At 38.7% G+C, this 24,921-nt stretch overlaps 1 protein-coding gene across 2 annotated transcripts in view; it reads left to right on the top strand.

Moving 5' to 3' along the window:
* Positions 1–23,600: 23,600 nt before the first annotated feature.
* pcdh17 (protocadherin 17) overlaps positions 23,601–24,921 on the top strand; it is a 56,493-nt gene continuing 55,172 nt past the window's right edge. Inside the window, exon 1 of one of the 2 annotated variants that reach the window (XM_061035760.1) lies at positions 23,601–24,803. The gene's annotated coding sequence lies outside the window, so the exon portion shown is untranslated. The remainder of the gene's footprint in view (positions 24,804–24,921) is intronic. The other variant, XM_061035751.1, reaches the window with a different exon arrangement.

Raw genomic sequence — 24,921 nt, 5'->3', positions numbered from 1 at the left:
GAAGACTGCAAAAAGAAGCTATCAATCTACTGGACATTCTCTGGAGTTAAATTAAAAGTAGAGCTGTTGTCCTACATCTGCCGCAGCCAACTAGGGCAAACTAGCTGCAAATGCCCAAAAGATATCCATGGAGAGATGGGTTGGATATTTGGAAAGGTTCGATTTCAAACACACATTAAATATTAAAAAAAATATATATATATTATTATTCCAAATGATAAAGAATTTGACCGAGCTGTTAAGAAGTTTTATTTCCAGATTGGCAAAATGTTAGAGTTAGTATAGTCTATCAAATGAAAGGTTGGTGGTTCCATCCCCATCACTGTTGTTAATTTACTGCTCTGTGTGCCTTTGAATTGCACCCCAGGGACAAATAAAGTTTTTTGAATTGAAATGAATTGAATTGAATTGAATCTCCTGCAATCCACATGTAAACATGTTCTTGGGCAAGATTTTTTTATGGCCCCCAAATTGCTCCTGATGACATAGCCGACAACATGTTGGATCTGTTAATACTGATGGGCCCTGTAAAAAGCTTCCTCATCCATCATGAATGACTGTGAATATGGTGTGAACAGATAAATGCGTCATGTACTGTAAAAAGCTCTTAGAGTGTTCAGAAGACTAAAAAAAAGCACAATACATTAACAGTCCATTCACAATTGACAATTTCCAGGCTCTCCAAATACAACCATGGGGTGCATGAGCCACTATAACCACAATGTGCAAATGTCCCTAGTCATTTACTTTTGTTCGTATTCCCATACTTTTCTGCACATATCACACAATGTTCAGTATATCCAATCATTTATTTTATGCTATTTTAGCTGCACCATGAAGAAAAGCATTAAACCCACCAATTCTCTTGGTGTCCATTTTATTCCATCAGCAGCACTTCAGCCGTTACACTGCCTTCATAAATGAGTGTGTGACAGTCATGTTGCTTTACAAAATCACTGCCTTGCTGGGCTTTTACAACTATAAAAGCACACAGTTTGAAATGTTTACTTCAAAACAGAACACAGAGTAGTTTATTAAACTGCTCTTGCTAATGGCTCAGAGTGCCGCAGGCTACCTAAGACAGAGTCACTGCAGAGATTTGGAGTAAATCAGTATACAGTGTTGTGCCAATGGATAATAACTTCCTGTTTATATTTGTCAGTCAGTTTGAGCATGGGGAGGTAAGTGTGAGTGCTGCATGCAAATGACCAGGAAGCCTCTGCCGGGGCTCCACAGGGGATGCTAATGTGAGCATCCAGCATCCTTTAGAATGCAACTCAGACTCAAGTGGAGTGCACACAAACACAAACTTATACCTGATGAGGTGAGTGCTGTCATTCAAATGAATCAAAACCAATCAGCGTGTGACAGGATTACAGACTTTTCCCCTTGAGAGTCAGGCCCTTTGTGTCTAAGGCAACTTTAGAGCACACGCAATCTTCTCAGCTGTCATTGGATTCATTTTTATTTATTTGACGTTTGCAATCAAATAGTTGTCAATCTTATACTGCCCTAAACCTTTTCACGTTGCAGTTTGCATTAAAACATGCATAAAATACAAACCATTTTTTGGAAATGCATAACATGTTTAAATAACCAAAAGTGTATTAAGATGAGTGTCCTTTTCTTGTATAATTTCCACAATTTCAAACCTCATTTAACATTAATCCTTTAAATGGTAATGATGACCAAGAAGGACATTATGATAAGTTTTAGATCCTTCTTTAGATGTTCTGTTGGTATGGAAATCAATGACAAACAGCAAAGCTACATTCAATTCTGTCTCCTTGTTGTGACAGAATGGTTTACATTCTGAGGAGGACATTTTTCTGTTACAACTTTCAGTGTTCTTTCCTTTAAATAAAATGTTGTGTAGAAAATGAAGAAAACACAGTTTCCACGGGGGGCCGGTGGACAAGTGATTAGTTTGTTTCCCATGTAGAAATGCTACAGACCTCAAAGCAGGCAGCCCAGGTTCAATCACATTTGTGGCTCCTTTGTCGCATGTCATTTCCTACTCTCTTTCCCTGATTTCTAACTCAATCCACTGGCCTATCTCTGTAATGAAGGCATCTTAAAATAAAAAAAAATTCTCCACCCACAGCATGTCGTATAAAATACAGTACATGACTGTAGAGCAAACATTTACTCAGACCTAACAATAATTATTTTTCATCTTCTTTTTCATCTCCAGATTTCTATGATTAGATGAAATGTTGGACTAAGACCAAACACATTGATTTCTGATTTCTGATTATTGTAGATTAAAGATAATTATAACACTTGAGAGTTAACTTTTTCTGCCACAGCCTGCAGCTGCTATAAATCAATGTTGGTCAATTTCCAAAAGCCTTCATCTTAACATGTTATAAAGAGCGTCTCATATTAGCAGTTTAAACAAAGAGTTTAGAAGATGAAATCTCTGCTTTGCATGCTTGTTGGTTCAGGTTTGATATTGTCTCTCTGGGTGTGGACTGATAGAGGTTGCACACACAACTATTGCATTCTGTTCCAATACCTACAAGGTTGACGGCTTGTAGAGAAAAAAGGGTGACAAATACAGTAAAAGGGCCCCACCTGTGCCTTTAGAAATAAAGCGTTCCAATACTCAAACATGGCTTTCATTTGTTTGTACATGGATGTCCATAATCATTAAAGGAAGAAGAGAAAGCTGTGACCATCTGAGAATAAAGGGATGGAACCCTATGCATACGGTGAGTCTCAAGGATACATACACTTACATTGGTGCAATGAAATTTGCCAGACCACTGGCAGTTTCATCTTCAAATAAAGAACTTAATTTCACCCAGATGACTTTATTGTAAGAAGGCAAGTAAAACCTAAACAAATTTAAAATGGAAAAAAGTAACAGAAAACATGATGAAAATTATGTATGAAATAGATATATATTCTGTCTACAAAAATCAGTACACCACTCTAGGTAGCGTGTTGAAGTCAGATGTAATCAAATCTCTTACAGTGTGTTGTTCTGTCACTTAAGACCAGAAGATATGTTGGGAGGAGAGCAGGCCACCGTTTACTCTTCACTGAGATCAGTTTTTAATTTTGTCACAGTCACTTTTACTTTCTTTATGACATTACATTTGGACAGGCTTGTGTATTTCTTTTCGTTGATTTAATTACTTTATAATATTTTATTTTTAAATCTATGTTCAGGTTGATCAGCAGGGTGGTTGTATTTCCTTAGCAATTTCATCTTTACTTTTTTTTTCCTCACTGGAGAGATATTCAGGGTCGCTGTTGCCACAAGAGGACCATAACTGCTGCAGTTCTTTTGCAGTAGAAAAGAGACAAACATTGTGCATATCACCCAAAACAAAATGTGCTTGAATCTTACAACTCCTTTTACAGATGCTGGATGTATGACAAAGGCCTATGAATAATAAAAACAATGCTTTTAAAAAAAAACCAATGTTTTGAGAGCTCTGTATACAATTCCAGTTCTCGATACTGGTCTCGATCTATACTCTGGAAATCTCAGGGGAGTATATTGTGTGTTGACATACACTTATCAAACTCTGGATTCCATGAAGAAGGACAATGGGTTAAATTAAAGTAGGGTACAAGAAAGTGATTTTCAACCAAAAATAGACACAGAACTCAATAACAGCACTCATAACTCTTTTTAAAAGCAAAGGTAAACCAATAGATGCCCGGTTGGACTAAGAGGCCATCTTTACAGTAGAGAGTCTCTTATTTTGGATGACAGTGAGACAGAGAGACATGGATTACAGCCATCCAAACACCTGGCCCCTCATTGTTAGAAGAGAAGCTATAAATCAGCTGAGGTCCCATTTAGCCTGCTCCCTTGTTTTCATCCCTGTCATATACACCCATTCAGTTTAGATTGGTGTATTGAGTTTGTACTTGTATTAAACCTGTTAAGTATGAACTGGAACTGAAGGGTGTTTGTCTCTGTGGTCTATCTTCTTTTATGGACCTGTTACCTGCTTATGGCCCAGTTATGGTGCTTTGTTACTGGCAGCCTGTTGTAGCTGCTCCTTGTGTCTTTTTTTATTATGTACACTTGGTTGACGCGTCTTGACGCGTAGGGACTGGAGATGTCTGAAAACTTGAATATATCTTGGACTGTTTTGAAGCTGGGTCATATCAATGTACGTTGCAGTCTTGTTAATGCCGTGTTTTCTATTTCCTGACTTGTGTTCTCCCCTGTTGACGTACTTAACTCTCAAGACCCCATTGTGCCCTGGAGCAATGCTCTAAGTATCACTTAAAGGCCCTGGAGCGTCCGTCATTTTGAATCTTTCCCTGTGCATCAGAACACAGAATCAAAAGTCCTTGATTGTATGAAGATTCCTAAAGGTGTCAACTTGCTTCATAATTTCTATTCACGTTCTTTGTTTGTACTCTAAAAACACATTATTTGGATGTGTAAATGCTGCTGATTCTTATTCTGTTCTTTATTTATTGTCATTTTTTGATCTAGCAAATGCATTCTGTTCAGTACCGCAAAGCCTGATATGGAATGCTTTTGACTTCTTTAGAGTGCCAGACATGAATGTAAACTTATTGAAAGCATACTTCAAGGATGTTAGAATGTGTGTAAGTACGGCAGGCTTCACAACAGATTGACAGAAACTAGATGTAGTATTGTGGCAGGATGTACTACTAGCTTTTACAATGGCAGATGGTATGTACAAGACGGTTCCTTGAGAGGTTGAGTCAGTGGGCTAGGATGAAGATTAAGCCTGGTAAAGAGAAGAAGCATTTCAGTGTCCATACTACTACTACCTACTTACGATGTGCTACCATCACCCCAGAACCTAAAATATTAGGTAGACGGGGATCCAATGTGTCCATTGTGTTCAAAGGTAGCTACTTTGAGGCATATTCTGTCAGGTTGTAAGATTAGTATGTCGCAAGGTGGCGGTACATGGTGACATAAACAGGTGTTGAAAAGCTTAGCAGCAGGAAAAGGGCAAAGGAGGTAGTTCGTTAAGCAGGCATTTCAAAAAGGGCTAATGATTGGGAGATGCAGGTAGATTTTGGAGGAAATCTTGTGATGACACCGGAAATAGTTTGCAGTAACCCGAGGCCTGACATAGTGTTATAGTCTGTGAGTCAAGGGATGTTTATTTTATAGAACTTGATGGTTCCCTGGGAGGACTCTGTGAAGGAAGCATATGAAAGGACAAAAGCTTAGATATGCAGGTTTAGGGTCAGGAGCTGAACAGCCTGGATGGAAAGCTAGAATTGGTCCAGTAGAAGTGGGATGTAGAAGGTTTAATGGGCTTTTTCTAATGTAGATGTCAGGTGAAGCAGTTAAAGCCAGTCAGTGGATTTGGAAGAGAAGGAATAATACCATTGGGGGCAAAAATAAAGGTAGGAGAAAATCATTTATATCCTTTGTTTTTCTCTCTCTCTGTTCTCCTTTCTTCCCTCTTGCCTCTTCCCTCATGTAGGGGGTAGAGCAACAGTCCAATCAGGTGGGGTGAGCGCTAGCCCCGATCAGGGCACCTCACTCTGGCTCTACGTTCCGAGTGCGGTGGGCGGTAAATGTTGGCATGAAGGGGGCTTGCTCTGGGAAGCCAGAGCTCACTGTTTGAACTTCTCAAGGTGTCTGGGACCAGATGGAATGGAAATTCCCATTTGTCAACCTCGTTGATGTTCTGACTCTGGCTTCCCATCAGTCTACATGGGTTGATTTGTGGGTACCACAAGAGGCCATGTGGTAGGGTAGGTAGTATTGACGTTTCCACTACCTGGTTAGATAACATAAACAGAGCCTGGCTCTCTTGAAGGTGCAATGCTGTTTTGGTTGCAGGGCCAACCAAGGCCCATAAGGTAGGTTATGTAACTAATCAGTAGGGAATAGGGGCATTATTGGGATGAAGGGTGTCTTCACTGACCACCTATCGTTTCATTAGGGCATACATATCTTGTGTTTATTCAAATTTTTGGGAGCATTTTCCAAGATATAATATTCCATTTGATCATAAAATACAATAACACGTGATGACCAGGGAAGAGCAGCAAATGATAACTGTATAGTTCAAAGGAGTACAACAACTTTTTATCAGTCAACCTTTTTAGTAAGAGGTACAGTATGTAATCATCAAACACCTCTGCATCAGTCACAATTTAATTCTGATAGCCCCATTTTTGTGAACATAAGATGAGTTGCGAGCACCATAATCATCAATGATCAAAATGTTAAACCGAATAATGTGATAAAGCTTTATAAATAATCCTGGAGAGGCGTATCACAGAAGACAGACACAAAGTAATAATTGATAAAAAAAAACAAAGTGCCCAAAAACTGATTTTGGGTGATTTTGTAAGATTTTCATGATTAACATGAAACCTACTTTTGGTGGCATTGTATTTGGAATAATAGTTGGATTGTGTATACTGTGTGTGTCTGTGTGTGTAAATGTTGTGTGTCAAGAGAGAGAGCGAGACTGATCCCTTACAGTCAGCCCTCCCTCTTTTGGGTGCATGATTTATAACCAAAAGAGAGAAAAGAATGGCCCAAACCAATTACAAATTGTAGAAAGATGTGTTGTCTTCTTTGGGAAAGACACAAAGCGAAGCCAATGGTTATGAAATCACTTCTGGTTTTATGGTGGTGATGGTTGGGATGGTGGTGGTGGTGGTTGGGGGGGGGGGGGGGGGGGGGGGGGTTATGAAGGGGAGGCCCATCAAGACTTAACATAAAAAACACACATCGTTTTTAACTGCTAGCAAAAGCATGGCAAATTTTGTGAGAGGACTTCCAGGTAAATGTCAGGCTGAAAATAAATCTACACAAAACGTCACAAATTTGGAGGTTCCATAGCACAGTATCACTTTTTATTGCTTCCTCTTTAAAAGTGGCTTCTTAGTTTTTCCAGCTTTATCACAGACTGGATCGCTATTCTGCAGTTTTTGCAACCAATGTTTGAGATAAAATCTAAAAATATGGGAATTTGCTAGCAAAGAGCCTGACAGATGTGTCAGTGTGTTTAGTGAAAGTCTAGATATGTTGGTGTGTATGGTGAGGGGTTGAATCATGCGTATACTGTTCATATGAACAGTTTTTTTAGTCTCGTTGCTGATCCCTGTTAAATAAAACAACAATAAAGAAGCTAGTTCACCTTTGGCTACAACATCTGCACAAAGACCAAAAATTGGCAACTGGCAGACAAGCAGGCTGGAGTCTTTGTGTTACAAGCTTGAGGTCAAAGTGTGATTGTCTCATGCAAAAGTGAAGCATATTAAACTATAGATTCTTCTAACATAGATAGGCAAAGATGGCAAAGCTTTTCAACATTGTTTTTACTGTTTTTCATCTTTAAACCTTAAAAAGATCAGCTTGTGACTTTTAGTAGACTTTTCTATAGGACTCAAAACATGTCCTATGTAAATGGCATGTAATGTTCAATTTGGCTTAGAAAATCCAATGTATAAAAAGCTTATGTAGCTAATTGTTCAGGTGATGTGTAGATAGCTGAGAGTATTTTGGTGTGGCTCAGTCACTTTAGTCAAACGTATCTGTTTGTACTTTGAAATATATGATCATAATTATGCCTCTGGCAGCCATCCTGTAGGTTTCTTGTGATTGCTTTTGAGGCCATCTTTGCAGAGTATTTCTGGAATTGAGCTCAAAAGCATCTAAGGTATCTCAGATTCAACCTGCAGGAAACTTTCACGCAAAAAAGGCACCTGCGTTAGTGTTTTTAACCCAGATCTTTGCCTGAATCAATACTGGAGTTGTATTTCATAGACAGACTCCTTCACGTTAATTATAGATGTGGGCCAAACTCACTCTTTTTCTCAATATATAGTTGCTGTTTTTAAAAAATAAACTCCATTTTTGATTACATGTCTACGTACTATTTTAGTTTCAGGATGGTGAATCTGAGAAGAGGAGAGATGACCTAATGAATACAGTGTGGGACTGATGAGAAATAACCCGAGCCTTGTAGCCAGAGACGCTCAAGGACTGATTCACTCTAATGGGAAGTGCCCTTTAATGAGAAGTGCTACTGATTGTAGGAGGTAGCATTAAGAAAGGCAAAGGAGGATTGAGAAGTCCAGGGTCAGACTGGCTCACCTCCATGGGCTTTGTTCTCCATTACCACATGTGTACCGTGTTCACAGTTTCTGCATGCATTATGCTCCGACATCAAAGTGGAGGCTCATTTTCTAACTCTTTAGCAGAAGACCTGGGGAAACAGATGCAGAACATGAGCACGCTCATGTTTTTGTGAGGACTGGGATGCTGAGCTGTGAGGGGATGTTGCTGTCGAGGGCTAATGTGTATTTTTCGGTTGCTAAGAAACTGTCTGGCAGACCATCACAATAGACAGAAGCAGAGAGAAAGATCAACATTTTGAAGAAAAAAAAACACCCTTTTTGCAAGTCAAAGAGTATTCTTCCAACGCTTTTCAAAGGAATAAATTGGAACATGAATTTGATTTCAGTTTAATTAACAGTAGGCAGTCTTAATAAATAGGCAATTGTTAAAAAAACAACACAAAATAAACTAAAACACACCACAGTGCCATTATATCCAGTTTGGGAAATTAAAGATTATTAATTATTTTTGAAGTTAAAAATTATGAAACCACATATTTTAGATCCAGATTTATTCTCATTAGCTGTGTCTCTAATGATTATATTTGGTTGTGTTTCTTTTTCTAAATTATTTATATGATTCTATTCCAGAAATATATTTCTAAGTTCATGTAGGGGATGTTCAAACAATTGGGCTGCAGTGGTATTGATTACTCCTGAGACAAGTTCAATCGACGCGTATAAAAGGTTTTTTTTTGTTCAAAACCCCAAACTTCAGACCAATTTGTCTATTCATAGCAAGAACTCTTCATTTCAGCTTTACAATTCTGTAGCATGGCTCTATGCTGCTTTGACAGAAACTGGATTATGATCATTTTCAATCATTGATGACTCAATCCAAATCTCCACCCTAAAGCGTCAGCTCTGAACCTTAACAACTTTAGTGATGTCAGGCAGTAAGAGAGTCCACGAGAGCTTCAGATGGTCTAAAAATAAGGGAATGGGACACATTATCATGACATCACATTGCATTGACAAAAGAGGCACGGAGAGGAAAGCCAATCTCAAGCAAAATGTGTGTGTGTGTCTTACATTACAGTGATGATAAGTGTGGAAACATTTTGTAAGTTGGAAAATCCATTTAATCATTTGCGAAAATGGACCTGTAACACAACAACAGCTCTACAAATGCGCTATAAATAACCACAAAGGTGATTATCCCTAACCTGCCACTCACAAATAAACTTAATTGCAGTTTTTGTCCCATCACATCCATGCTTGTCTTTTCTCTATTGAATACTTCTTCAATATTCTAACAATTTTTGCCATTTATTGAGGGTCCTTCACATCACTGTGTTTGCAATGAACTCTGGGTAAGGACAGTCTACAGATATGCAGACTCATCAAAACTGCATGAAACACGGAACACTCAAGCACTTGATGATCTGACAGTGGGACAACCTTAAGCACTCATACACTTACACATGCACCTCAAGGTCTGTGAGTGTGGGTAATGCTATTGGGTTAAAGTCCCTTCAGTAAGTGGAGGCTGTCTTCAGTGTTATTCCACATTAAGGAAGATAAGTTTCTTCCTCATGAAAGCATTCAGTTCTCTTGAGGCTACACCGTGAATACTGTGTTGTTGATGTGGTTACATATTCACAAGAGGGGTACTCAAACTAGTTTGCATCTAACATCTATGACTTTGGACCATCCACGTCAAAGGGCTTTATTGGAATGACTGCATATAATACAATCAGAGGCGCTGCTTGTCAACAGGCAAGGCAGGCAACTGCTTGGGGCCCCAGACCAGTAGGGGGCCCCAGAGGGCTGACAAAGTGTAAACTAAAGCAGCGACCCATAATGAGCAAATTTTGCAATGACAGTAGGAAACCTCTCTAAGATGGCCCCATCTGACCGCATTCACTCTCATTGCCCTGCTGAAAGTTGGTTTGAGGGTCCCCCGACTGATTTTTGACTTGGGCCCCAACTGACTCAAGAATCGCTTCTGAGCACAATGTTGCAAAAACATATGAACACATACCAGACCATCATTATAAACAAAAAAAAACAAACATTTTCTATAAAAAAGATATTCAAACCACACCTGAACGCTGACATACTAAGTCATAGCAACGCAATCAACTGGCATGATTCCTGCTGAGCCATTGAAAACAACATTGTATGAACTGTATGTATGCCAACATTGCAACATTTGGTCAATAGAATGATTTAGAGGGGTCTGCTTGACCACTGATTTCTTATACTGAGATTTCAATGTCCAAAATTACTGTTTACATCCCTGTATAGTAATGACACTATAGCCATATGAGTTTTTCTTTTTTTTTTTGCTACAAAAACACACAACACTTAAGACTGGATGACAAAGATACAGTTTTTGTACTATACATGCATCATATCCTCTTTTCAAATCTTCTTAAGTATTTTTAATCAGGGCTGCATATATCATAAATCCTGCTTCTTCACAGTTGCAGTTTTTCACACGTTCATCTTACTGTCAACACAAAGTCACAGTAAGTAAGATTTGTTTTCACTGAATGTAGTTCAAAACTCTTTTAGAACTTTAACTTTTTTCAATAAAGTTGTGTAAATGCTTATATGAAGGCTTTTGTTGAGAGCTTTTCTGTACACTTTCAGAAATTGAGTTTATTCTCAAATTCAGGTCTTTAAGCACGTAAGGACACATCCTCCTTTTCCCCTTTTTCTCTCTCTCTGCTTCATCTGTACAGCTGGCCCAATATCAATTAACAGTTTACCTTATTAATTTAATCCCATCAATATTCAGCATGACTCCAAGCTTTATTGAAAAGCCTGGGAGCAGAAAATCAATTGAATGCATGAGTTTCACTTATTGAAAATTAAACACTGATCTATAAAAATATACATAACTGCAGCTGCTTATTATTGTAAGTCCCAAGAACGGTGTCTCCTCACTGCTAAAAAAAAGAAAACATTTTTGTAGTGACGTCAAATTTGATTACATTTCATCTTAACTGGTACGACAACAATGTACTACAATAAGGGCAGCTCTTATTCCAACCCCAGCAACCAGATCAGCACCATGGAGAGCACTACAGTAGGGGGCCTTGGCATGACTTCACTGCAACGGCCACTTAAGACTTAATGCAGTTTAAACTGCGCTAGCTGGCAGATTAGGCACACATAGAAGTTCAACCAGGCAGCGCTAGCCAAACAGCGGGCTATGCTGGGATTGAAGCAGCAAACTCCTGTCTCAATGCAGTACAAGTGAAAGACAGTTTAAGAGCCCAGTCGTGTTGTTGCGTTGTTCTCATAGAACCTCTTACCTTCAGCTTCAGAGACAATGGCAAGAAAAATTGAGTGCCACTAATACAAAGCTGTGATGTCATGTGTTTCTTTGACTCAGGCGAATGCCCTTTATTCAAGTCTATCTGGATTCAAAGTGTCAAAAACAGACTGAAATGGACTTCTTTCACGGCATTCTTTGGATGTCAAAGCTAATAAAGATTTGTTTCATGCACTTGGAGTTCTTTCGAAGATGGTGTTCTTCCATTGACCGTCACATTTTTGATGTGGTTGCAGAAACACATTCTGAAGCTTGTTTTGAAGGTTGTTTTTGTTACTTATCCAGCAAAACATGAGACGTATTCCGTGCTTGTTGTTGAAGGCTATACAGGAGGCAGAACCGGAAAACAAACACAAAAGCAGAAGCTATCGTTGAAAATCTGCTATTGATACCACAGCTGTCCACAAACAAAAAACATGTCCAGAAAGAAACAAGATGTATAGGATTCATTCAGAATCTCAACAAATACTGTCAGAAACACCACTAAGATAAAAAAATAAAGAAAGATTATAAATGTGTATTGACAATTTTATCATACACGTGTTTATTGAAAGCATGACATTATTCACTTTTCTCTTGGTTTACATATTTCTCTTTCTTTCTGTCTCCTACTGTCGAAGTTTGCCCAAAATTACCCTTTTGAAAAAAAGTCACACCGGGCTTTCATGCCTCCTTCTTCCTTGTGTCCTGGCAGATGACTACAATTACACACTGGGTCCAGAAATAACTATGTTTACTCACGCTTCAAATGTGCCCTTGAGCACAGGTATTACAGCACTGGAGATGGGAAAAAGGATAGTGAAAAAAGATAGAATGGGAAAAAGACAAATTTACAGTCACATTTTCATCCTGTACAGTTTCATGACTCACAGTGGTATGTTTGTAAAACCATAACTGGAATTGTATCAAGTGTATCCCAAAAAGCCAATTCAATAATATTATTACAATATATTATATATTATATATATATAATATACTTACTTTTTAAGTAATGACAATTTAGTTGAAATTCCCTTCCAAAACTATCATTATACTGAGATCATTTGCAGAACAGTAACTTTTTTCAGTTGCATTGGATAGAAAATGTGATTTAGCTATTGCGTTGAATCTATCTTGCCTTTATTTAGGTATAGAAGCAGGAAAACAGTCATATAATATGGGGCTTGGAATTGTTCCATGTTTCTCAGAGTGAGAGGAAAACTTTGTATGCAGACAGCAGCAGAGATTCATAGAGAGATCATCATCTGGGTCCATGGTCAGTCTGAATCCATCCAAATTGTCGACTACAGCAGCATCCCATTTCTCCCTTATCTTAAAATGTCCTTGGCGTTGTGCATTTACATAGTTTCTGAATATTGGTAATCCAGCGTTATCTTGCCCGAAAACATCAGAGACGATGAATGAATCAACATCACCCCAACAAGTCTACTTCAAGAAGTGAATATATGTAATTCATTCCTCATTTAATTCATATCATCATCATAAAAGCTGTTTTACACCTAACCTTGCAAAGTGTAGGGAAAATAATGCATGTTTAGATAAGAATAAGAAATTAAACAGTACTTTATATTGAAGTCAGTTTGACATCTCTTTCAAAAAAGAACTAAACTGCTGAAACACTAGTGAGTTGATATAAAGGCTGCTGGTGGGAAACAACTGCCACTCTTCTACTATTACTAATACTAGAGCAGTGGTTCTCAACTGGTGATTTTTCATGAAGGAGTTGGTGGTGGGTCCTGAGGCGCGACCAGTTGAGAACCACTGTACTAGAGCATCACTGCAGAGGGGAGAGTTGACAGCTGCCTTTTTTTTAATCAAAAGTGAATTCAGGAACTGCACATTGTATTTATTGTATTTTTGTTACAACCTACAAAAAAACAAAAAAACGAGAAGTTATAAAAAGACTTTCTTTGTTTTGTGCCTTAACCTTGCTGTAATGCACAGCAGCGTACATTTGATCATGCTACCTTGAATATCTTCTTGAACAATGACTTCCTCTTGTACATACAAATGCAGACAAATTTGAGCCTCAAAGCTCCCAAGCTCTAAATGAACCTGCAGCACCATGCACATCATTTTACATTCACCAAACACTGGGACAAAGTGAACAACAATTAGAATCACATTCATATTCTGGTCACGTTCTTAAACTCTACTTTATGGATAAATAACCAATGCTTCTTCAGATGTGGACTTTTATGTGTTTAGTTTTGGCTTGAAGTCTTCTGCATTATTTAATAAGCATATATTTGGACAGTTAATTCTTCAAACAAAGAGTGTGCAGTGAAATGTGAATGCCACAAAAAAACAAATACATCCCAGTGGAAGGAGACAGTGGTTTTAACATTACCCCAGACTGATATTCAATTTACACTGCTGAACTTCTGTCTACTCTCGCAGTCACACAACCAAACTCTAACCAAAGACAAATACAACTCTACGGGACAGAAATGTGAACCCTTGAATGGAATTAGACTTCTGTTTCGGTCATGGAAACACCCGTGGCATAATAAGTGACACGAATCAGAGAAATCCTCACAAATCACATGGTGTGAATACTGTGACATCTGCACAGTCAGGCTGGATTTGTGCTTTTGTATCTTTGATTTTGGATGGTTTGGAGACAGGTTTATGACCTTCATGAGCAGGGCTTATTAGTAGTCTCTAAATGCTCTGGTAAATGGGCTGATCTATTATATGCAGCATAAAGCACTGGCACTCTCAAACAGGTAGAGGAGGATTTTTAAAAAGGACACATTTGGTGATAATTACATGAACATGCTGGAAGTGAAATCATAATTTACTTGACATTCAGAATTCTTATTATCTCTTTAATTAGCTCTAGAACGAGGCTTTTCTTAATCAGAGTACTTGATCTGCAAGACAGACAGACAGACAGACAGACAGATAGACAGGTAGATAAATTGAGAAATGTAATAGGTATGTGCATTTTTTTCAAAAAATACAAACAATATGCTTTAAACATACATTTGTTCATATATCTTTAATCATGAGTCTTAATTTATTTATTTTCTAAGCATGTGAAATCATGCAATGGGACAACAAGGCTCGTCTTAACTCACCACTAGATGGTGCTAATGTGTTTCCCACCCTATACTAACAGCTGTATGTTCTTTTGTGTACAGCCTGAACCATTTAAGGTTAAACACATGAATTAAACATTTTCACTGGGAGTCTAAAATAACTCTTAGATGAGTTAAGTAGTGTAGTTAAAAGAAGAAGAAAAATAAAACAATTCAAAGGCTCGGCTTGTGGTGAGCTGTGTGTATCTTCAAAACCACAGCATGAGGAAAGAAAAAGTGTGTTGTTGCCATGGACAACCAAACATTAAATTACGGTGCAAAGTCAAGTTTTATAATTGATGAGGACTGTGGGGATGTGAAAAACACTGGGAATGGATAATGGAAACAGGGTAAATTGAATACAACTTATCACTGTAAATAAGCTATTACTTCTCAGTCCATTCATCTTGTGGGAGTGCAGAGCAGCTTCTGCTGCAACAAATAACACACCGTAAATAACTCTGGTGCTTGTGGGATTTGTACTGGATGTAAGCAGCACTGCCGGGGTTATTTTGCATGTGACACATCACTGTGAGTAACACCTGTAGGCACGTCACAGAGTCACAAGGTTGTGTCCTGCTGTTGTGTACTTACTGATGATGAACACAGCCCATATGCATACTTCAAGGCCCCGAGACTCTACAAAGACTCGCAGCAGTTCTGAGCGGATCAGGTGCTGCACTCTCACTTCAGCATGATAAATATCCAAGCACACGCACCGCTCTGCTCTATGGGGATGGGGTGCAGTCTTTGTCTTGTGTTCAACCCCTTTGATAACTCCTGGTGGGAAGGCGGTGGTGGGGGATGGGGAAGGGGGAATAAGGGAGGGAAGCGTTTGCATGTAAAGAATTCGACAAAAAAAGACGCAGAAGACTGAGAGAAAGACGGAGCGAAGGAGACAGGGTGGGTGGAGGGTGGGATCATTCCTCGGTTGACAGGTAGCAAAAACATTTATTTATTTATAGCAAACGAAGCTGCTATAATCAATATTTTTGTAGAAACACTGGATCAAATGATGATGTGTGATGTGAAAACAGCTTAGTTTTAATATACAGCTAGCAGGTGGCTGTTTTCAGAGAAATAAAACTGTGATAAACCAACTGTATCTTCACTTCCCATCGCCAAATGGCAAACAAGCTTGTTAGCATAGTCTAGCATTTAGCCACTAAGACGCCAAATGTTTCCTTCAGGAGTTGGTGGAGACCACACCAGAGCTAAAGTTAGTGTGAGTTTTGAATGTTATAGCATCAGGTGGCAAGAAACACTGAATATTGCTCCATATTAAGTGTCTAATAAAGCCACCGTATGCCACAGCCAAATGATCAAATCAGCCATGTTAGCATAGTGAATTATTAAGGCAAAGGAGGCCAAATGTTTCCTCCAGGAGTTGGTGGAGACCAAAATATAGCTAAAAGGAGATGAAATGTTAAATATCCTAGCTATGACCTTCCTGAATTAATGTTTCTCCATATTTGCTGGATATGTGTAATATAGCCCGTCGCTCACTACCCAACAGAAAATGGAAAACTAGCCTGTTAGCATGTGACGCACACTGACCCCTAGCCCACAAGGCCCCAAATGGGAGTCAATATTGAACTCAAAAGTGTAAGGTGGCTTAAAACACATCTCTAAATGAATGTTGCTCTATATCTGCTGGATCAGTCTTCAAGCATCTGCCCTCTATCAAGGTTTAAAAAGAAGAGAAAAGATATGTGTACGAAATTCAATTCTTCTCTCCCTCTCTGGTGGCCAAAAACTCAGTTGATGCAGATTACATTTGAGAATCAGAAAGTTTCATACTGATTTCATTAGTGGGGGTGGGCGACCTTCCTGAACAAAAATGTATATTTTTTTCAATTATAAGAAGAATACATTTGCATATTTAAGTTGAAGCCCATTGACACACTGAAATGTGAATCCATTCAAAATACTTCTGAGAGAGAATTAGGTAATACTGGCATTCAGTGAGTATACACACTAGACTCATACTTCATTCGTCTGTGGAGAGCAGAGTGTTGATTTGTTGAAGAAACCATGCTGAGTCACTCTGCATTAATCTCCATACCTGTGCGGTCATGCCTAGAAATGTTCCTCATGCAGGTCTGGAAAGCTGGTCACCCTGGTACCATGCTGAAGTGTCACTCTCGTCACCTTTAATGGGTGTGGGGCGGGCTACTCTGGGTAGCTGTCAGTCTGTCTGTCTGCGTGTCTACTCCCTGACATACAAGCTGACCGGAGTGACTGCAGACCAGATGGACCCTGATGTGGACGCCTTGATCAAGTAGAGCATATCAGACCACCCACTCTGGCTGACATAAGCTGTAAGGGCTAAGCGTATTAGGAAGCAGGGGGTCCGCAGGGACTGTGGGGACACTTCAGAGTAATAAACTCATCAGGAGAGGGACAGATACACCTGTTCGCTACAGGGTGACCGAGGCAGAGGGCACTGAGAGAGACAGACATAGAGAAAGAGAGAGAGAGAGAGAAGGAGACAAGGAACAGAGAGAAGAAGAGGTGGTCGGTGGATGGTATCGTGCACAGACAGAGAAAGAAGAGATAGCAGCTAGGGGAGGGGGGCCTTGGGGGAGATAAAGAGGAAGAGACAGAGACGCTCAGCCGCTGTGGGTGAGACTGTGACCATCCCTTGAGTCAAAATCCCCTTACACTAGACAAACTGAGCTGGCCTAGTTGAGTCCAAGTCAAGCCAAACATCAAAGAGTCAATATAAAATCCTTTTATCCAAATCTGCAATCTCTTGGAATCAAAATGACAATGCTTATCAGAGTTGTTGACAAAAATAGGGCAATTAAGTGTTCATTTAAGGATGACTTGTTGTTTGCTAGCAAGCATGATTGAAAGCGGGGCTTTCATAGTGAGCATAGTGTTTTTAACGAGCAACTAACAAAGACAGGCAACCATGTAGAGAGAGACGATAAAGTCCAGATGAAGTGAGATGAGATGTGAAAACGAGGGGGAGAGAGAGAGAGAGAGAATAATCCACTCCCTCCACATACAGTAAGCCCAAGGAAACCCAAATATAGACACTCTACGAGGTCACCTATATAAAATTGGTTGGTAATTTTCAACAATCCTACAACACTTGTTCTCACTGAATTTCCAGAAATAATGCAGTGACCCATATGATTCTTTCTCCTCTGTAGAAAATCACTTTGACCCATTTTGATGTAAAGTAGTCCATGTTCTTATTTCTGCCTTTTATCTTCTAAAACAGAGGAATTAGATAAAACGGAGGAACAGTTTTAGACAAGTACAGACACTATTAAGTGCTATGCCAAGAAATATGTTGTATTAATCTCCTGGAAAGGTCTGGGTTTCTCTTCTTTCATTTTTTATTTTTTTTGCTTAAAAAACTTTTAGTCATGTAATTGTTGGGTCAGATTTGGTGGTTAGAGGAGGCTTCAGACATAAGATGACTTTTTCTTGCACTTATATGTGAATAACTTACTTACTGTACTTACTAATAAGGGAGCATCTGTTTCATAGCCAGGCCTTGTTTTTAAACATTACATTTACTAAGGTGTTAAATGTCTATTTCATTCTGTTGTTATTTATCAGTAAAGATTGTAAATAAGAGCAGAAGCTTGTTTCAGTCATCCAATTATTTAACATTATAAAAACAGGTGTGCAACATTGTATCCTAACGAGGCAATTTATTCATAGAAGTCATGTAAGCAGAGCTGAATTCAAACAGCTAAATTTCAATGTAAAGAGTTCCTTTTCTGTGGAACCTAAATGAGTTTTTTATTTATTTAGTTTTCTTGAAACTCTTGCACCGGTTGAGCTCCCCCCCTGTGACCACTTGAGCAGATGGTATGTTCCAGATTGAGACCACAATGTCAGTCACTGTCTGTAGTGGAAGATGAGATTGCAGTTTACTCAAAGGCTGATGGTTTCATTTGAAGATTTTCCTTATGTCTGACATTATCTGTGTTGAGTTTACCAACTTTTCAGTAATGACCACATGACAAATGTGGCAAAAAATGACAAAAATGTTCATTTTATAAAAAGAAAAAGGGTGATTCACAAAAGTTTATTCTGACTCAGTTTGCTCTTTAGGTGTAAAATCATGATTTCTGTACTCTTCTTAAGGTACGGCCTTAAGTATTTCATACAATATTAGTTATAAGCTGTTTATATTCAGTAAACCATGAGTGCTAACAATTAAATCAAACACTTTAATAACTCTTCGACTTAATGTAGTCATCAAAATATATACAATTAATACTTTGGTTTGCAAATGGAATATATACATGTGGAATCTAAACTTTAATGAGTAGAAGAATTTTAGGCTTCAGAAAAGCTGAATAATATTCTGCAAATAAGTGTAAATTAACAATTTTGTGTGTGTGTGTGTGTGTGTGTGTGTATATTTTGTCAGGGGAGCTCCACTTTTATTCCATCTAATAAACACCTTTTGTTCTTTTGATTAATCTTTCCAAAATGAATAAGCAAAAGCATTGCAGGCAAAGTGTTTCTAACAACAATGACTGTGATGCTTGATTTCTTCGACAGGTTTTGAAACTGTCTGAAAAATAAAGTTTGATCTGGTCAAATAAGATGTGGTGTTAAAAACTCAGGCGATGAACACGCAGTATTTTGCAGTGGGACTGAGGAGCAGATGGTTGATGGACATTTTTTATGCAATAGATGGTGATCAACACTTGTGTTATGTGTGTTGGTGTTTGATCATTTGATGTTCGGCATACATTTTAAAGCCCTCCTTTGGCAGAGGGGGCTCATCTTCTTGTCTCAGCGTGATACCTGGCTCTGCAGGTGAGAGGAGAGGTAATTATTTGCACCTCAGGGGGGAAAAAGACACACTGTTGGCTTAACCATGAGCATGCTTCTCATCACGACACCAATTTCCTGTGTCTAGTCTGATATGTCCAAACGTAATGTGGCTCTACAGAAACGCGAGGTGATGCTAAAAAGCTGTATGAGATTATTACAATTCATCTCTCACTCGTGCTCCGCTCAAGGAGAAGATGGTTATTCTACTTAGAGCCTCCTAAGATCGTTAACGTATGCACCCACAGCTTGCATAGAACATCTTCATTTAAGGCATAAGTTCAGAAGAAGAAATGTACTCGTTAAAAAAAATGCTTCAAGAAAATTAATTTCAGCAGGTCAGCCTATAAACATCTAAATGATCAATTCACAAATAAATTAAATAAAAAGCATCTTTTCTGTGCTAATCTTTGGCCCTGTGATCCCCCAGCTGAAATCTATTATGGCTCACAAACACATGGATAAGGATCGTGATGAGACAAAATCAGTTACACAATGAACATTGATCGGGAAGTATGTCTTACAAGCATTTGGTTAACAACTTGTATCCAAGCAAATGAAAAGAGAAATGCACATGAGCTGATGCCGATTGTGTTTTGACAGCTTAACACATTCATCTTGTGCAATAAGATTGATATATACACCAACATATATACACTATTAAAGATACACAAAGTGCACAGACAGACTCAATACATAGTGCATGCGGGTTGCATTGTGTCTGTCAACCTCCTTAAATAAACCATTGTTTTTCTGCAGGCTTGATGCCGCTGCTAAGTCGGCTCAGGGATTTAAGCTTCTCTGTTGCAAAGACAGAAACAAATAGAAGCTGTGTAGTGGACACCGTAGATGAATTCCCTCGGCTCATGCTGTAAACCCTGACCAAGCTCATTAGTATTTACCTCTATTAGAAACATTTCGGGCCGATACAGTTAAGTGAGTTCCACCGTCTTTGGTGGGCCATCTGAACAGGTCAATGCATTGATGTCTGACTTGGCTTTCCAGCCGTCCTCCTGGCCTATCTTTTTACATCTGGCTTGGTCACGTTGAGATTGAAATGGCGATAATGCCAAGTGTCAAGTTTGTTTTAAGATCTTCCTTTTTTTTTACTTTCTCCACTGTTCACCCTTTCATGTTTACAATGAAGTGGGCAACGTAAGTGTTATTGGAGGAAAGGTTGTCTAACGGTGTGCACTGCTGTCCAGTGTTTTTCAATTCATAGAGTCCATTCCTGTTTTCTACTTCTGAGTGTTAACACTTCTCGTTTTAAGCAGGAGTTTGAACAAAACATGATCTGATTAAATAGTTTAAAATAGAATCCTAACTTAAAACCAACAAAATTATATCAATCAAGTCAAGTCAAGTGCCTTTATTTAAAAGGAACATCTTCAAACACGAGGACTTGACCCATTTGACCCACTGCAACGCATGCAGATGGTTCAGAATTTGCACTAGCTCAGCTACAAATGAGCACATGAATAATAATATGTAATTTTTGATTTCAGTATCAAAAAATAAAATAGAAACTAAGAAGAATGAATAAAACCAGCAACAGAGAAAAAACCAAAGCCATTAGAAATATGTTTAAAAGTGTAAAAAGACAAAAAGAAACTGATCCTTATTAACAAGTAAAAGAGTGGAAGACCTGAAAATGAAACCTAATCAGTGTAATTAGGGATTCAATTCACTTGAATCATATGTCTCTGGCATTCAATCATAAGGAACTATTTCTTTGACAGTTGGATTCAGTGCTTAACATATACAGTGCATGGGTCTCATCCAGCATGTCATATGCGTGTCACCTGTAGCAGAGGATTACTATTAATAACTCAGTGCAGTCAGACTGCAGACACATGGGGGCTGTTAACTGGTGTATACTTAGGTAGACGGCTTACGTCTTCACAGAATGAATGAAGACTGCTTACGTCTTCACAGAATGAATGAAGACGACTAATTTCCTTGAAACCATTATGTGTTTTGTACCATTAAGTGCCACTATCTCTTCATTCAACGAAAATACAAAGACTAAGAATGACTCAAATTATATGTAGAACAAGAATTTCACTAGTGCTAAACCAAAGCATAGTCAAGTCAACAATAAGACACTTCTCCCGCTCTGACACTGAAAACAGTTGAATGGTGTTCAAAAGAAGAGAGGAGAAGCAGAAGGTAACATGGAAGAATTTATGTGGGAGACAAACAACAGGCAGGCAGAGAGTAGCGGTGACAGAGGTGACAGTTTGCTGCTGGAAAAACTCTCCATGTGTAAAAGTCAGCTCTGATTCTTTTTTCTTTCTTTTGTAGCCGACAGAGGTGGAAGAGAAAAAGCTCACACCCAGACTGCACGCTGTCCATCTTCATGGTTTGGATTTCTCTGTGGTGGAAGAGTGAAACATGTATATTATTATTATTATTACTATTAAGAAGAAGAATAATAATAATAAGAAGAAGAAGCAGAAGAAGAAGAAGAAGAAGAAGAAGAAAGAGGTAGAAGAAGAAGATGAAGATGAAGACAAAAAAGAAGTGAAGTTAAAAGATCATTTTAGAAAGCGGTTAAATAGTGCGGGCTCTCTCTCTCTCTCTCTTATTACCACCTGAAGAAAGGCCATTGCCATTAGATTGAAATTTAATTTACGAAATTGTGTTTTAATGCAGCTGTTCACCAGCAGCCCATTGCAAATACGCTTTCTATCAGTACATTTCCTGAGGGCCATTTAATTGGGCTAATGAAGAAAGCTGCTAATGGCTGGGTTTATCTCTGGCGGCGCTGGTGACATTTCATCAAGGCAGGTGATTGTCCCGGCGTTGTTTAAACCCGGTGTGTAGCCTTAGTCAGGGAGGAAAAGGAAGTAAATATGTTATTTGAGAAAAAGGTTAAAACATATTCGGAAAAATTTATTTTAAAAATTGTAAAAATTCTTCACTTGTTCAAAAGAAGATATAATTATTTCCCACACATGCTGCTTATCATATATCTTTTAAAACATCTGGCTCATTTAATTTCAACATTCCCACTTGAGTTTTTGTTAAATATGGGAACACCTACACGACCTGCAGACTTCAAATGAAGGTACACAGCATACAAATATGCATCACATTTGAATAGACACACACACACACACACACAAACAGAACACACACACAAACAGAACACACACACACACACACACACACACACACACACACACACACACACACAGATAGACTCAGTGATGTGACATTTACCTTCATCAGTTATCAACATCTTGACATTAGTACATCAAACCTGCTGATTAATAATGAGCTTTGGTCGCAGTCCGGCTAACGGCTGCTTCTGACACTCTTGTCATTCCCTCCTGTCAGAGATAAAGGTCAGTGAGAAAGTCAAAGAGGTCAAGACCCATGTTTATACATGGATCGACTACAAGATTAGATTGAACAAAGCTGACATGTTGAAATAGCAACACCAAATGAAGGGCATGGTCAAAGACTTAGACTATTAAAACAGTCAAATCAAATCATGACAAAAAGTCCCTCAGGCCGTGATCTGACATTTCTATGTGTAATGAGATATGATTAAGTCCTAAATATATGGCCGGTTCAGTGATTGAGGAGCTTTCATTACTGTTTGAATGATCAGTTCTTGTTATATGATGTGTTCACTGGTAACCATGTCCATTTTGTTTTTAGGATTGATAATTGGATATCATTTTTACAATTATCTGTTATAGAATATCTGAATATTTGAATTGTGGGATAGCAAAAGTCAAGAGTGATGTTTGCATATTCCTTGGTTTGTCAAACAATCAGGACAATCATAGGCAGAAGAAAAAGCCCCACTGGGAATGTTATGTTGGGCGGGTTTGCTTAAATAATGACTCACACAATTAATTTGTCATGAAAGTTGTTGCTAATTGTGTTTTTTAATGTTCTTTTTGTAATTCCGGTGTTGGAAAAATAAATTGGAGATGTTGTTTCTTTTTGCTTTGCAGCAAAGACTAAAGAGACAAGATAATGGATGACGACGCAAAAGATTCCAGGCTAAAATGGAAGAAAAGTAGAAACCAAAGGAAACAATGGAGATTTAGTTGTCAATTGAAATACCTGCTGTATTCATCAAATCATTTTACATCATATAATTACCATTCCACAGCTTTAATTACATGAAAAACTTTGGATGCAACTTTAGCTGCATGTGACATATCAACCCTGCATTACAATGAGGGGAATAGAGATTATTTTAACTGTTAAATTTTATAATTTGGGTTTGAGCACAAGGCTCAATAGTGAATAAAATGGCTTCAATATGACAAATAATCTATGTGTATAGAATAGAGAGAAATGTGAGGTAGTCTACATGAAACAAAGACTTCTATTTAATCCTGGAGTTGATATTCTTCAGTCACATAGAATAAGAACTATATGAGTTGCTTGCACATATTACACAGCCTAAATAAAAAGAAAAGTGTGGGGACCGCTTTTTAAATTCAGTTGATTCAATTTAAACAATGCCAACGACATTCAACTCTCTGTGTCTATTTTTGATAAATGACCGAACTGGTTTTTTTTTTTTTTCAAACCGCTAAAGCAATGGCCCTAAAAGTCTCTTGGCAAGGCTGTCCAACTGCACGGTTTCCTCTGTTGTACACAACAATGAACTGGGATATTTGAAAGAACACAGATGCACCACCGATGAACTACGAGCCACCAATCATTTGTAGTCTGTACCCGAAGCGGCTGTTGAATCCCTCCTCTTCTTCCCACCTCTTCAAATTCATTGGCTGCCGGAGGAGTAGCGACAATGTTTAATGCACCATGCGGTGTCCGGAGTTCAGTCAGTGAGAGGAAGCGTTCAATGTGCTTAGGACTGGTTTACGTGCGGGAAATACTAAATAACGACAGTGCGTACATATTCAAGAAAACCAACCCCCTATTTTCCTGACAGCTACGGAGGGACTTGTGGCAGAATGCGGGGTTGTTGCTGACCACCTCCTCAGCAGCTGTCTCTCTCTCTCTGTAGGCTATGTGTGGACTTTGACGGGGGACGCGGACAAGGACAAAACGCCACACCGGGATTCAGTCTCTCAGCGCTGTTTCGGACAAGGAGGAAAAACACCCACCGCTCTTTAAAAAAAAAAAAAAAAAAAATACCAAACTTTGGATCTACCTTCCTACACGTCTGGATTTTTCTCCTTCCTCTTCTCCGAACAGTTTTCCTTCCTGATGAACGGTGACTCACTGCAGGCAGAAGGCGAGCCGCTGCATCCTAATCAGACAGCGGAGAGGACTTCAGCTCATTGACATTACAGTCATACTTTTCTGGAGCACTTTTTTTTTTTTTATTTATTTCCACTGCGCTGCACTGTAGCCTGCGCGTGCATCTGAGGCTTGTGGCTTTTCCCCTCCGCACACAGAGGGGGAAAGAGGATACGGGTGGTACCTTTTACTGAAGTGTTAGAGGGATGAAACTCTCCTTGAACCCTTCTGGAACTGACTATTTCATTTTTACTGTTATATTTTCTGGACTATTACATCGGCTTCTTTTGGTAAGTTCACATTGTGTCATTAGTTCTTCCAAGGTCTTATCTGTGATTTTCCCTGTCTGTTGCTCATTTCCAAACGATTGTTATTTCACAACCTTCCCTATATGCATGCGGATGCAAC

Source organism: Labrus mixtus, chromosome 1 (genome assembly GCF_963584025.1).
Source record: "Labrus mixtus chromosome 1, fLabMix1.1, whole genome shotgun sequence".
Taxonomy (NCBI): Eukaryota; Metazoa; Chordata; class Actinopteri; order Labriformes; family Labridae; genus Labrus; species Labrus mixtus.
This window is presented reverse-complemented; position numbering and strand designations above follow the sequence as displayed.